The following is a 16,551-nucleotide window of genomic DNA, read 5'->3' on the forward strand; positions in this document are numbered from 1 at the left end:
TAGAGAAAACCCTAACCCAATGATGCTTATCCGTAATCCCTCTCAGAAAATTAGCAACTGACCTACAAAAGGTCCTGCCTAGACATATTGCCCTGTGCAAAAATTCAGCAGACCAAGAAACTCTATCACATTCCTAACTCTTAACTAACCTCTCATTCCAAATGCTTCAATCTTTCCTTTCATTTTGGTTAACTACTTCTCTGGCAAACAAAATAAGTGCTTCTCTGTGTTGACTGTCAACCCCAAAACTTCAACACTTGGCTCGGCCCCTCAAACTTATCTTATGTTTTTGGCATGCCTAACTTCTTATACATCTCCTGAAATACAACCATCACTCCCTGCTTACCCTCACCAATCAAAAGAAAATTGTCAAAGTCATTGACTGCCTTCTGACTGGAAACCCTTTTCTGCCACAACCTCTGCAAGGCTGAACTAAATTTCACAAACATTGCATAAGTGACCACACATTCCATCACCATAGCCTTATTAAAAATAATACAATCCATCTGCACTCATTACAGGCAGTGGCCAATCCTCCTCCCTGACTGGTAAGAGCCAGAAAACTACCTCTGTGCTCAATTTTACCAACCAGGGATCACAAAATTCCTTGATTAAGCAGACAGCATCATCTATGGAAGCAAATAGCACCTGGACATCTGCTCTGACAATGAAATCATTTACCAAATTCTTTATGGGGTAAAATAAATGATGAATCAGCCTAAACTTACTTGGCTTCTTCTTAGGAACAAAAGACAATGGGGAAATGTTTTAAATCTTGAAGGTGGGACCTCAGAGGTGCCTAGCAGTATGCAAGATTAACGCCCTTAGCCAACAACTTCTGAACAACCCCTTCCTTCCATTTGACTGACTTCAGAATGCAATAAGGTACCTCTCCCTCTCTCACCATCAACTTAATGGAAAACACTTTTGCAAAACCTGCAACCAGCTCTTGAGCTACCTGAGTATCAGGAAAGCCACTTAACTGCATGACAAGCACTGTTGCATTAATAGGTGAATACAAAGGCTTGCCTCCTTAGTGGACAACAAAATGGGAAGCTCCTTTCTGCCACAAAAATTACCTCTCACCCTGAAATTATGCTGCCGCACCAAAATCTCCCTAGCCCAGTCCTGTAATGCCAATGACATCTGCCCAACTCCCACCTTCTCTGCATCAACCTTGACTGCTGCATGATTAAGTCCACATCCAAAACCCACATCATTAAAACTACAGGCTGGCCACAAATATCTACCTATGCTAAAACCCCAGCCCTGCTCTGCATACAGACTCTCTAATTTGACTCCCTTGTCTCCCCACACTGTCCAACATTGCTGCTAACCAAATGTCAGCATGATGCTTCTCCCAGCACAAGCATCTGTCTACCACTTCCAGCTTATAGAAATGCTGGTTATAGCCAAGCATTACCCACTGTCAGCCTCTGGGCATCCTTAATTGTTAAAAAAAATATGCCAACAAAGGCAGAGCCTGTGAGGCATATTTCAACAATACCTCCATTTATTACACAAAAGGCAGGATTTAATTGTCTCAGGTAGCGACGCTATACCTGCCTAGCCTCCTCCTACTCAAGGCAGTCAATGCAGCTACCAAATCCTCATTTACTGAATCTTCCAAATCAGCTGTTCTCTGGACCCCCTCCACATCAAACAGATCAAATACATCAGTGAGTATTTTTCCTTCATAGCTACAGTAATATGCAGTATAACACCCCAGACCCTCCTATAAGGAAGGTACAAGTAGCCAGACAAACATCAGGCTGTGCACCCATTTCCAAACTGCCCACATCTGCACCCTGACTTAAATCCTGCCCCATGTGCTCTGCAAGTGTCTCAAAGCTATCTGTTACTTTGACCATTTCCAGCTTCCCCAATCCCCTACTGAGACCTAACCTCTTGGATCTGCTCTCCAAAAGTGAGCAATTCCTGGAGCCTTGACCACTCCATTCCTTTCAATACTCACACACTGAATCAGCCACTCTATCAATCTCTGACCTGCCTCCCCCAAACCAAGATTTTGACCATCACCATCACTACCTGTAGATGGCTGGGGCCCCACCATCACAGTTTTGCTGTCCCATCTTTTTGCTGCTCCCCCAGACTCCTCAATCTCTTTCCAGACGTAGTTGTCCTCTGCTCTTCTGGTACTATGCACTTGCATCCTCCTTTCATCTGCCACTCTTTGGATGCCTCCCAGGAAGGCTGCCCTCTCAACTGTACTTGTGTCTCGGCCTACTTAAACAACTCTCCTGTTTGTGACTCTAAGCATGCTCAACATTTCTTCAAAGCTTGTACCTGGACTGCAAAGAAAAAAAAAAATGATTAGCATCACATGGGCCACACACTCATCACCTAGTATAACCAACTTTGTCCCTGGCTCCTCCCAGCTACTCACCCCTGGACAAGACTTCCCAGTGAAAATTACAACCACCATAGCATACTCCCCATTTATCTCAAGAGTCTGAATTCTCCCAACCTGCTTGGACTGGCTACATCCACTAAAGCCAGCCTTCCCTGACTGAAAGCCCTAAAGCCAAATACTTGCAAGCCTCAAGACACATACCCCTAAACTTCTCAGACAGAAAATCCAAACAAAGCTAAAAGCAATGAGGAAACTGACGCTCAAAACAAGCCAAGTGCCAAACATTGCTCCTATAAACCTATGAAGCCACTAAAATAAAACACAGTCCCCAGGATTTACTAATCTTCCGTGTAAGACTAGATTAGTCTTACATGGAAATGCCAGTCTAAGAGTATGATGGCAGCGCGCCATGCATATTAATGAGGGCGCGCTGTCTCAACTCTAAAGCTTACACGGAGCATGGACGAGTGTAGGGGGCGTTTCGGACTGCTGAGCAGTCAAAAATCCACGCCCCTGCACTGACAAAATCCAAGAAATGTCGAGTTACATGAGCAAGTCCGCTCACATGTGTACATTGTAACACTACACTCCCCCATATGTTAAACCTCGTACAAATTTAAAACTTAAAAGAAATGTATTTATTTTTTTGTTTTATTTCCGAAATAGCTGCCCGTATTTGTGCGTGTTTGCGCGGGATTGCCCATTGCTTAGCTACAGTTAGCAGCTTAGACACCGAAGAGGATAATAAGAAAAAAATATGCAAATTAAGTAAAACAGTGATAGCGTAGTGGTTAGAGCCTTCGCACAAAGAGGAGGCATTCCCGGTTCGAGTCCCACTACTGCACGTTCCATTTTCTGTTGGAAATCTGTATACAAAAATATTTCCTGACATTTATCATGTATAAGTTTTGTAAAAAGCATTCAAATGTTATATGTAGTAGTGAATGAATTATATATACATGAAGGTGAAATGGTTATGCATTCTGAGGCATGAGTAACTTATTTTAAGCAATATAAAGCACTGCTAAGCACATTTTAGCAGTATTTGGCATATTTAAAACCAATTGCTCATAGCTGAGCAGCGCATTAACAAGTGCAATGTATTTGCACATAGCTGTGCACCGCGCTAACCAGCACAACGTCGAGCAACAGTGAGTAACATCGAGCAACGTTGGGCAACGTTGGGCAAAGTCAGGCAAAGTTGAGCAAAGTCGGCTAAACATGGCCACATCTCCTTTACTGTACCTTAACCATTCAGGTCTGGCCAGTAGGAAAATAAAAAGCCGTGACAGGGCTCGAACTCAAGATACTGCGCACTATAGTCACAGTACATATCCACTAAGCCATGACAGCATTTCATAACCATGCATTTTCAACAGACACATATCTATCAAAGGAATATTAAACATTGCTAACATCAGCTAAGCAGGTGTGCCTACAGCTGAGTTTTTTCAAAACTGGCCAGTCACAAATAAGTGTGGGAAATGAGGCATATTTAAGCTCCACAGACAGGAATACTTGCCATAACTGGCTGTAGCTCCCTTCTGCAGTCAGCATGGCTGGTGTTGGAGAAGGCACTCGATTTTGAGCGCAACGCTGGGGCATTGAGGAGACCAAAGTAATGGTATGGCTCCTTGTCCATAATCATGAGGAAAGACTACTGCGGGGCCAGTACCAGAGCACCCAATATAAAACGGAGGCCTGGAACAGTCTAGCTCATGATCTCACCAGTGCCACTAGCATTCCTTGGACTGGTGAGCAGGTCAGGCACCATTATTTTGACCTGAAGTTACGTAAGGACGATCGACTGGACCAGTGGATCCAGGAGTCCCGTGCAATGCCTAATGCCCCAGTACTGAGTAAGTAGCAATTGTATTAAGTAGGTAAGAATTGCTATGCTTGTCTATACTATGGATATGTATGTCTCAATATCACTGCATTTACTTCACAGCTGCAGGTGTCCGGGCTATGAATCAGCAAGCCCATGAAGATAGGTTGCAAAGGCTGCGACATCAGGCAGGTTAGTAATTATTCTGCATGTACTGTTATATAAAATAAATGAGAGAGCCTTCAAAAAGTGTTTTAACCCAATAAATAAAGGTGTAATAATTCTTTAATAAATGTATAATTCCTGGAGTGCGTCTGTGTCATTTTTTTTATATGTTGTTGTACTGTTGCATTTTACAAATATTACTGTTATAATAAGCAGTGTTAACCCACACTTGGGTAGGCCCATATAATGTGGATGAAATGAGTGCCAGTAGCTTTTATGCATATTTACAGCCCTCAACTGTTGGTTCAAGCCCAGCTTGTACAGGTTAATCTGGCACATGAGTAGCTTGGTATTTTGTTCCCCAGAAATGTCAGTGTGCTGCCAGAAATGTAAGGAGCTGTTAACATATAACTGATACTTTTACCTGAACATATCTAGATAATTATATGAAAGTAGAGCTGTCAGTGTACCATCTTAGCAGTAAGGTGGGTGAGCAACTCTCAAAATATGTAGCAGTAACATCTGCATCTTGGACAGTTTGTATGTAAGATACAGCTCATGTATATAATGATCTAGCAAAATCCATTTGCACAATATAAGGACATTGGGTAGTGTAATAATACATGCAAGGGACATATAACTGCAGTTAATAGGAATGTAGTTAAAACTAGAAGAATATATAAGTTGTTAATTGAGCTATCCTTTTCCACCCTACTGTATGTGCATAAAAAATGCAATTCCACACCTCAATCGGTATGTCTAATCTCAAAACATTTGTTGCGACATATGTCCTATTGGTTTATAAATATTTGCATTTATTTCTATGCATGTGCCCTGTTAAAATACCATAATATTGGTGGCCTGTTGCCATCAATTCACCCTGCATGCTGTTGTAATGTCCACTATTGTTCTATATATGCATGTGTTATGCTTGCTTTTCAACTGTTGAAAATCCGGTGTGTTCGGTTAATGGGAATACTTCTGCATGCTGTTATAACTAATTGGAAATGCTGTTGACTGTTACAAACCCATATCTTTATTAAACCCTCCAAAACATAGTTCGTATAAGAAAGACGGTCCCAGCGGTCCCTGTCCCACCTCAGCTGGCCATGGCACCTGGCACCAGCAGGTCCAGTGCCCAGTCTGGGACCACCTCCTCCATTGGCCCTGTGCCACCTTTGGGTGGAAACACTGCAGGGGATGGGGCTCGGCTCCTCCATGCAAGCGTGGGCGGAGAAGGGCCACCTATTACCCTTCGAATGGTCCGGGCTGTGGTGCATAGAGAGAGTGAACGTTCTGTTGCAGAACCTCTATGCCAGCTTGAGGCACAAGTGGCGCAACTCCTGGGTCAGCCTGCCCCTCCTACACAGCCCCCAGCACAGCCACCCTCTGGGTTGTGAAGGTGCAGTGGTGACTGCCCATGGGTGGGGACCTCAGTCCCACTGTTTCCATCTGTGGGCTCATGGGCTTGTGATTTCCAAACATCCCTCCCCGTCAAAGGTGTTCACCCACCACATGTGTCATATACCTCCCCTGTATACGTCTTGTTTGTCTTGTCTGTTTACCTCCCCAACCTACCTCCCCAAATATACCTACTTCCCCTACCCCACATTCCACTCTCACCTGAAAAAAAAAAAAGGGCAATCTGCTCCCAAAAAAGAAAAAAACGTCCCATACATAGCTACCCATTTTGCACACATGTCCACTGGACACATAAAATGTAATTTAATTGGCATTACAACATACTTTGTTGTCCTCACCCCTCTCTCAGGGGTTGAAGGTTTCATATCTACCTCCAAATTTATTCCATATGCACAGCTGTTGCTGTTAAAGAAATGGGCAGCTATGGACCATCCCTACACCTATCCTGCACATCCTGAGCTACTTTCCATACTGTCTTTCCCTCTTTGTGCCCCTTTTTCACCACTTTCCTATCTCCCCATTTTTCTTTTCTTTCAAAGAAATGAGCACGGGGGTTAGCGGGAGTAAGCACTATTAAGCAGTAGTTAGCGGATTTGCGCGAGTGTGCGCTTGCTTGCACTTATCTAAGCATTGCTTAAAAGTGCCTTAGTCACTCTGCATGTGAGGACCCTTGTTCTGCTCAGGAGCAAAATAAAGCACCTCTGTCAGTCTTGAACCCCAGACCTTGTACACGCTACACAACATGAAGTACTACTAAGCCACAATAGACATACAACAAGTTGGTGCTGAAATAAATATATCATGCATCAGAATTAGTGAATGTAAAGGAAAAATAGGAATGCCATACCACACAACTTGTTCTGTGGATCTTTACCAACAGTTGTTGTGGGATTACATTACATGACTGTGATAAGAGAAGCAGCCATTCTAGCAGGAAATAATGTTACACCATCACTTTACAACCCCACACAGTATCACAGCAGGACGAACACTGGCATATCTGTTTAGGGCAGAGGCCTTACCTCCCAACTGCCCCCAATTTTCAGGGATGTCCCTGATTTTGATACAAATTTTAGCTCTGTCACTCTGAATCCCTCCTAAAACTACTGACTTTGGCCAGAAAGGTGGTGTATTACACTTAATGAATAATGACAATAATTAAGAGTTAGACACTTATTTTACTTCAGAAAAGGTGTATTAATTCATATGCTCTGATTCTCTCAATGTTTCAACTTAATGGCATTAACATTTTAAAGGTGTCCCTGACTTTTTCCTTACTTTCCCTGTTCAAATATGTACCTGAGTGTTTGAGAGATCTGGCAGAGGCAGAAACACAGAGGCATATCAGCCTTTCTGCTCTTACACACTGTGCAAATAGCTTTGGAAGGAGTTTCAGAAGCATTCCCTTATGTAGGAATACAACACTGAAATACAAATGGATGTAGCCATGTACTGGTAGAAACCAACTGTAACAATGCCATTGCTCTATTGCTGAAAAGACCTGTGTGGTGCACAGACAAAAAATAACAGGCTATTCTCTGGCTACCATGTGGATAGGTCCACAGTAGGATTGCCACCTTTTCAAATGCCCAAAGTGGGACATTTTTGGTAGAAACGTCAAATTTTGCAGGCCAAAACATACCCATGGCCAGTACAAAGTACAGAACATCACTTTTTTACCTAAAAAAATACCTAAAATAAAAAAAAAAAAAAAAATTACCTAATTAAAGCTTATTCTTGTAGTATTTTAGTTGCTTATTCTGTTTCTTATAATATTTAGGCATTTCAGATACAGAATAACTGTTTTATGCAACTATTACATAAAATGTAAGAAATAATTTTGTCCTAAAATCTCAGAACATTTGCCATTTTTACAATTTTTTTGCAGGACACAGTTGCCCAAAGAGACTGTCCCTCACAAAATGGGACAGGTGGTAACCCTAGTCCACAGTTGGGAGTTACGCAGACAGACTACTTGCCTTGATAAACTAACATGTACACAGCAACCCTGTAAGTCCAGCAAGATAAAATACACACAATAATACTTACGCTCTCTGTACTTCTGCACCCCTACCCAAATGTAGAATATACCTGTGTGTGCAGGGTCTACCGAGGATGTAGGTAAGCATACTCACAGTACTGACATGTGTCCAGTTTTTCTGAGCAGCTTGTGCTAATGTCAACACTAAAAAAGCACAAACTGTTTAAAACTGAGTAAATGAATATTCACAGTATAGCAGTTCACAAACAATTCTTGTGCCAAAGGAATACATCTCAATAACTAGCTTTGTATGGCAGTTAATTGTAAAAGTTGAAAAGAAAGAACATATTTCCATGTATCTTGGGGTAGCATTTTGAGGGGTGAGTACATTTCTACACTGACAAGTGGGTACTTGAAGCAGCAACGTTAGGTCTGAGTACAAAATGTAAATCTCTGGCTACACCCCTGGCTTCTGATATAAGAACTATACCAACCTTCTGTTTTAAACGATGATGTCCACAGCAGACAAGGATGATCTCCCTCTTGGAAAGCTGAAGGGGCCACGCCTACCTGAGTTAGCAATTTATAGTACTGGGTTGCTATGACAGTGATTACTGCAATTACTACACAGCAGGCTGCATGCAATTAGCAAGTGGTGGCCACTAATTTGTGCAGAGGCCATCACATGCTCATGTGCAAATTCCTAAAAAAGCAGGCTGCAATCTCTGCCAACAAGCTCAATGAGAGAGAGAGAGAGAGAGAGAGAGAGAGAGAGAGATAGCGAGAGAGAGAGAGAGAGAGAGAGAGAGAGAGAGAGAGAGAGATCATACAAAGGAAAGGTATGTGACACATATGTATTTACTGGCATGTAGTAGATGTTATTGAAGAATAGTCTACATAATGTGAACCATTCATATGTGGCAGCAGTACTTATTTATGCATAGATGTTCTGCTTAACTACTGCTATGGACAATACAATGTGTACCTGTGGGCAGTGGGACATACCTGTGAAATGTGTAGTTCAGCATTAAATGTCAAAGATCAGATCCATGTTATATGTGTACATTAGTGTGGCCAATGGCTGTTGGGGGGATTAGCGCTGACATTATATAAACATGGGTGTGACAGAACAACACATGCATGATAGTCATATTAAAGTGTAGCTTAGCATTGGCAACTGCTGTAGCAGTCTAGTATGCTTATCTAGCATTTGTAGCCATATATACCCCACCCCTAATGTTAGTGTGTGTTCATATGTGACACCTGTTTGTGTTGCAGCAAGGCCCAACAGTTCAGCTGTGAGGTCCAGGGACTTACAGCACTGTGGACCTTGTGTGTGTATGCCACACACATACAGAGAAATATATATGTGTCATATATATTCACATCTGTATATGTGCATAGAGCAGGGGACATATTGCAACTGTTTGTAAAGGGTGGAGATATATGTGTTGGCGAAAGTTAGTATGCGCATATTTGTATGTAGGTTTTAGTGTGTGACAAACAAGACAGCATACGGTGCTGGTATATGACATGTGGTGGTTAAACACTGTGGGTCGTTTGTTCAGTTTGCAATGTTGAAGCCAGTGAGGCCTGCTAAAGCTACTGGGGCTGTGAATACCTTCAATGCATTTATCCCAAGACTGTGCAATTATATTACATTACTGTACACCTCACATCCTTTGTATAATTGATATTCTCACTATGAAAGGTGAAATCTATATGTGCCTACATATATATGTATATGTACACCAATGGATGTGTATATATATATATATATATATATATATATATATATATATATATATATATATATATATATATATATATATATATATACATATACAGTTATATATACTCATACACACCTACATCTACTTGTTGCAATAGATTCTCTGTACTGTTAACTGACTGTGATGGTCAATGTGTTTGTAAATACGTCAAAGATATGTATCTGTGGGACAGCTTAGTGGGAAACTGTTTATGCCATGGTATTTTGGGTCCTTGCCTTGATCCTAGCAAAAGCTGTGTATTCTGTTGCTAGGCAGAAAAAGTGCTATTGCATACAGTGCGATTAAGTCCCTTGGTTTTAACTAGGGTGTGTCACTGATGGCTAAAGCACTACATCTATGATTATTGATTGGTACTGATGTTGAATCCAAATCCTGTGTGTACTGTAGTACTACTTGAAGCTCTGGGCCTGTACAGCAAAGTATGGTGTATGTCCACATTGCTTGCATCCACTGTTTTGTGTGGTCCCTGTTTTCATCACAGATTACATTTACCAAGACTAAGCTTGTGTAAGTACTAACACACAGTACTGTATAGTACACACTGAAAGTTTATCTGGGTTGTCATACCTTTGTGTCCTGTAATTATGTCTGATGTGTGTGTGGGTATGTCTGTAACATGTCCTTTGACATATGTGTGGTAAAACATATAACTGGACATCTAGCAACATTCATAGTGTACTACAGCAGTATGCTACCTATATTCCCAATTGTGCACATATTTTGGACACAGGTTTGCCATTAGCAAGTTGTGTGGTATAGTAGTAATACATTTGCTGGATCTTACACCCGTTGTGATGGATGATATATTTCTTTACACATCAGCTGTATGTATATCTGCTGTGGCTAGGTGGTGCATCGTGTTGCATACAGTGTGCCAGGTACTCTTGTATAGTCTTATATAGTGATTTTATTTTGTTGCTGTGCAGAACATGGTTCATTAGATTGAGAGTGAGCCAGGCACTTCCAAGCAGTTGTGGGGTGAGCAGTGATAAGTGGCAGTTAAAGTGTTTCACTCTCGGTTAGCTAATAAGTTGCTATATATGGCAGTTCAGTGATATCTGTACTGTATAATGTTAAATGTGCCATATGACTTGCTCAGACATATCTTCATATTTATGTCTTCCAGGGATCATGGCACATCGCAGGAACCCCACTTACAGTAGTGCTGAAGATAACATAATTACTACCAGTATGATTCAGCACTACAGTCTTATGTTCTCACGAACCAGCCAGGACCAGCAGGAGCGTACTGCAATGTGGCAAGATGTTGTCTGCAGGGTAAATGAAGTAGGCCTGCATAACCGGACATATGAGCAGGTATGCCACCACTGAAGTGATCTTCTCAGACATGTCCGTAAGCATGCTGCTGATGTGCGGAGACAACAGCTTGCAACAGGAGGTGGTGTTAATATCCATCCCCCCCTCTAGAGTGGAGGAGCTGCTCCTGAGTCTGGTGGCACCTGCCCAACAACAACAGCAGCAGATATACACCATGATGGAGTTTGGAGCCACCCAGCAAGCACACATGGAGCATACAGGTAACATGGCATATCTGTAGACTACTGTTATCTGTATTAGTAGATCAAGCATATGTGAGATGTGGAGTGTGTCATTAAAAGATGTGGAGCCTATAGTTGTGCAATACTGATAATTTGGAACATAATCTGTAGCCCTGTGAATGTAAATTGTTGTTTTACTGTAAGATTGCAAACACACAGTAGCAATGCCACAGTTGTAGCCGCTGACAAACTGTCTCATCTCTATGTAGGTCTCTCTGGGGTGACATCAAGGCAGCGGACAGATGCTGGTGAGTGTGTTCTATATTTATTATTGTAAATAAAAAGTACATGTCATAGTTAAGGTGTAGGCCATGTAAACATGTAACACACCTACCCATAATGCATGCTGTGCATGTTTGGTGTAAGACCACACACATCTCACTAATGTGATTAGCTGCCTCAAACACATGCAATACCCAGACCATCTCAAACAAATGTGGCTAGACTGTAGTGACCATTGAATAGGCACAGTTGATACTCAACATGCACATAACATACACATCTATGTCATACACAGAGCATTTTAACATGCTACACATAAAGGATTCCCAAACCCTCTGTGAAGACACACTCCAGTATCCAAAATATCATCCACACATTACACATAATATACCTGAGGGATAGAGGCCTATCATAGGGCATTTAAACACTCTGCAACACACTACACATTCATGTCAGGGAATGCTCCTTATTGGCCTCCTTACAAACTCATGTAACAACTGGTTGGTAAATGGTGAATGTAGCCAAGGTAGCACAGTTCCGCTACAGCATGAGTAGTGCTGGTTTGGGAAACATTTGTAGCCTTGAGTGACCACATGATGCTTCATGATGATGGCCTATGGTACTATACCCCATCCAGTTATTGTAAGCACAGTACTACACATAGCTTTCATTGCTATACACCTTGCTATACACCTTAATGTTGCATGTGTGCACACATTTGCACCTCTAAACAATATGCATACCAATCACCATTTGCACAACCGACGCATATATGTCTTGTGATGCTATTGAGTGGCTAGGTCATATGACACACATTGGGTATGTGTAGTGTTTAAATATGCAGTTGTGTTTTAGCATGCCATGTCATGGATGACACTGGCATGTCCACAATATTATCTGCACTCACCATAAGTACCGTACATTGGGTATGTGGCCGAATGGTATTCCATCAATTATCCATGCACCACTGATGATGTTGTGTGAATACTCATCATGCAATCATGCATGTGCTAAAAATGTGTCTACAATTATTTGCTAAAGACACAGAGGCTGTAATCAGCATTGGATACCTATCTGACACACAGATACACATCCAGCCATGGTATGTACACCTGTCTGTTATGGTGCACAGTACATTACAGAGTTTTGAATACCTGCACAGCAATGTTGTGTCCATGTATGCATTGTGTTTCAGGGGGAGGCCCATCACCTAATAACAAAACACATGCATCAAAGCCATGTATACTGTTAGTAACAAGGACTGTCTACATTTGCACTGCATGCTGTTGAGCAACACATGTCCTGCATGCTGACATGTGATATGACTGTTTTGCTTGTGATACTGTATCCCACCATCACCTGCTATTGTGTATGTTCTGAGATTGCTGGTGTTGTGTGTGTCTGCTTTAGGGAGGAGTGTATATTTGTGTGTGTGCATGTGTGCATGTGCGCACGTGCACATTTGCGCATGTGCGCATGTGTGCATGTGTGCATGTGCGCATATGTGCATGTGTGCATGTGTGCCTGTGTGAATGTGGTCTGACATCATGTCCAGATCTTAAAGTGTGATTCCTGTTTTCCTCTCACAGGTGCAGAGGTGGGACTGAATCAGTACAGCAGGGAACCTGATGTCACTGAGACAGACAGTGATCATGAGGATAGGTGTGTTGAGGTACATGCAGGTTTGTCAGGGTCTGTTGTTGGGCCACCAATTGACAGTACACAAGTCTCCACCCCATCCATGCACACAGTCATACTGCCTGTACATCCATCATCACCATTGCCCTTAGCTGAGGGACAGTGTACGGTTGGCACTGGCCAGGACAGTGTGGTATCTATGGCACATGTATCAGGAAACAGTAGCCATAGCCAGATGTCTGGAATGGTACCACATAGGCAGATGCCCAGGGGTTCTCGTTAGAGCACTGCTGGTCATCATGCCCCTGGCAGACGTACCACACCTCTTTCTACCACACGCATGTTCCAGGCTGTCATAGAGGCACAGACATGAATGGAGCGGTACACCAGACAGAGACTAAGGGCACAGGGGGCTCATAACACCTCTATAAATGACAGTATCTGTGACCTAGCAGGTGCCATACGTAATTACATTGAGGTCATTGATAGATGTTGGGGTGAGACATTGGATGTCCTCCACAATGTCATGTCCATGTGTCAGGACAGTGCAGGATGGTTGAGACATCGATGTGGATGTATGCCAACAACATCAGCAGCTGGAGGTCGCCATGGACGTCCAGCAAATCACAGCCGCTCCCGTAGTGCCAGCACCAGCCCCAGCAATGTTGGGGGGGGGCTGTCCATAGACCGTCCTGGAAGACCACGTGTACATGGCTCCCCCAGCAGGGACCTGGATCCAGTGGACATATGTCAACCTCTTCGGATAGTACCCAGTCCAGATTAGTACCTGATACTGTCTGTAGCACCCCTGCCAGGCACAGGTTCCGTATCCATGGCCAGAGACGGTGATCTGTAAATCCTTCCAGGTACAGTCTGTAGCTGTCTCACAAATCCCCATATATGGCAGTCACATGGTGGAACTGTGTGCATGCAGACACACACATAAGCCAGAAAACTAGGGCAAACACATACCCGCACACATTACAACAACATTGGCCCATAACAGTACTCACGGCCCTCACACACACACTCACACACACATGTCAATTTTATGGCTCAGTGTAGGCCTCTGGCAAACCAACAACACACCCTCTGCATATGATGAAACTTGTGCCACCTCCTGTCATCAGTAACACTGATGCAGGAACAGGCTAACATGGTGCTGATGCACAGGGTGACTTTAATAAAGTATAGCAATGGTTGAATGTGTAGCATGTTGTAAGCAGTAAAGTGTAATGATATCCTTGAAGGTGTAGCTAAGCAGGCATGATTCATTAAAGCTGTAATTAGTAATGTTGTATTGTTTCCACCAGTGTTTATTCCAATTGTGTTTTTTTTACCCATGTGCCACTTGGCTGATGTGTGTAGTTTTGTCAGCATGTGTTATACAGTGGACAGTAAGTGTGGGGTGTGTGCAGCACAGGTCTGCAGGTGCACATTTGTGAACATGGTTGAGGTGCACTGTCTGCATGTAGGTGCATATTGGACACATGGGCAGGGTGACATGCCCTGTATTGGCCAGTGTTAACACTCCATACTTTCTATTGGTGGCCAGTATGCATTGTACTACACACATTTTGGAACTTGAGTACACATGTGTGTGTATGACACGGGTTGACACTGTGCTGTGGGTTATGCTGTTGTTGCTATCTGTCATTGGTTTGCATTACTAAGGTTAACACTGTCCCAGCTGCATAATCCTTTATTAATGCACACTGTTCACCTACAGGGTTGCATGGACCGTGCTATCACAAACACAAGAAATTCTCACTTATACAGTAAGTGCATTAGTCTCATAGACCCCTGCCATAGACTAAATATATAATAGAAGGTGTGAAGTTGTACCAAAAAAGAGTTACATACCAAGAAGGGATAATCTCTCTGGTCAGTATCATTGGGAAAATACAATCCCTCAATAAACATACAAGGCAAGCTTCAAAATACAAAATGGCAATGATTCCAAAGACAAGACTAAAGCTTTCTTCAGTGTTGTTCATAATCTACAGGGGAAATCTCATATTGGGTCACAGTTAATGTAAATGGTCACAAAGTGAACTTATCTGACTGACATTACCAATTCCTTGTCAGACAGTTTGAATGCGGATTTCACCACCCTGTCATTACACAAGGGTCACATTTCCAGACCTGAAGAATGTAAAACCTGATGATTCACAAACACTCTAGTTAAAACATATCTTTAACAAAGTACACATCACAGTGACAATGGTACTAGGCAGTGTCCCTGGCTGTGTCATACACAAGCTGACATATCAAGTCACCACTCACCTAAACGCTCCGTCCAGATACAGCCTCTATACATGTTACATACTTGTGGAATGACACACAGTAATGGTGTTCACAGTCCACAAGGGTTGAGCTACAACCTCTTCTTCTTCTTCTCCTTTCGGATTCTCCCATTAGGGGTCGCCACAGTACATAATTTCTTCCTGGACTCTGCATCTTGCGCTGTCACACCAATCACCTGCATGTCCGCTCTCACCACAGCCATAAACCTCATCTTAGGCATTCCTATTTTCCTGTTATCTGGCGGCTTCATCCATAGCATCTATTTCACAATATACTCTGCATCTCTCTTCAGCACATGTACAAACCAACTTAATCCTGCCTATCTGGCATGGTCTACTAACTTTCAAACCTGGCCTGACCCTCTAATATACTTATTCTTAAACCTGTCCACCCTCGTCACACCCAGTGCAAATGTTAACATAAATTGATTAAGGGTAGAACTACAACAGGTCCTGGAAACTCTCACCCTATAAGCCAGACCAATGTTATCTGGAAGGCTGTGGAGCACAGCATTATGGAACTCATTAACAGAGACATTATGAACCTGCAAACACTGCACCATACCCACTTAGGTTCTCTAAAGGCCAGATCATGGCTCCTACACCTAGTAGACTTCAAGCCAGTCAACAAGGCTATAGGTGAGGGAGGGGAGGTCAACACAGCCAAGCTATAGCTCACCAGCAATTCATACCCATCCCACATACTGATATTATACATAACCTCAACAGACTGACCATAAATGATTGTTAGATGATGGCTTGACAACTGACGCACAGATGTAGGACACACAGTAACATTTTCAGCCTCCATGTACTATTCTATGCCAGTACTTCACCTGCACTCAGTCCTGGGACCACTCCTGTTTGGCATATAGCTTTCTTAGGTACAAGCAAACACAGTAGGGAAATGTCTGCCCACGTTTGATGACAATGCATACTGTGGGCTATACTTTATTCTCTAGATGACACACACATCCTCCAAAAGGGTATCATACAGACAGATACCTGGTGTCAAACTCATGCTGTAAAGCTATAAGCCAAAGAAAGCATAGTTATCCACTTTTAGAAAACAAAGTATCCCCAGAGTACCACATAGGTAGTAGCCCCCAAAATGTGGAACAGGTACTAATGTATACATAGAGCCATGTGTTAAGTCATCTCTCCTTTGATAATCACATTACCAAAGGGTTTTGGAAATCCCTCTGTGGAGCACATAAGCAATAAAGGGTTTGCATGCAGATCCACAGAGGTTGTTGCACACCT

Source organism: Protopterus annectens, chromosome 1.part0 (assembly GCF_019279795.1).
Source record: "Protopterus annectens isolate FY-2018-M chromosome 1.part0, PAN1.0, whole genome shotgun sequence".
NCBI lineage: Eukaryota > Metazoa > Chordata > Ceratodontiformes > Protopteridae > Protopterus > Protopterus annectens.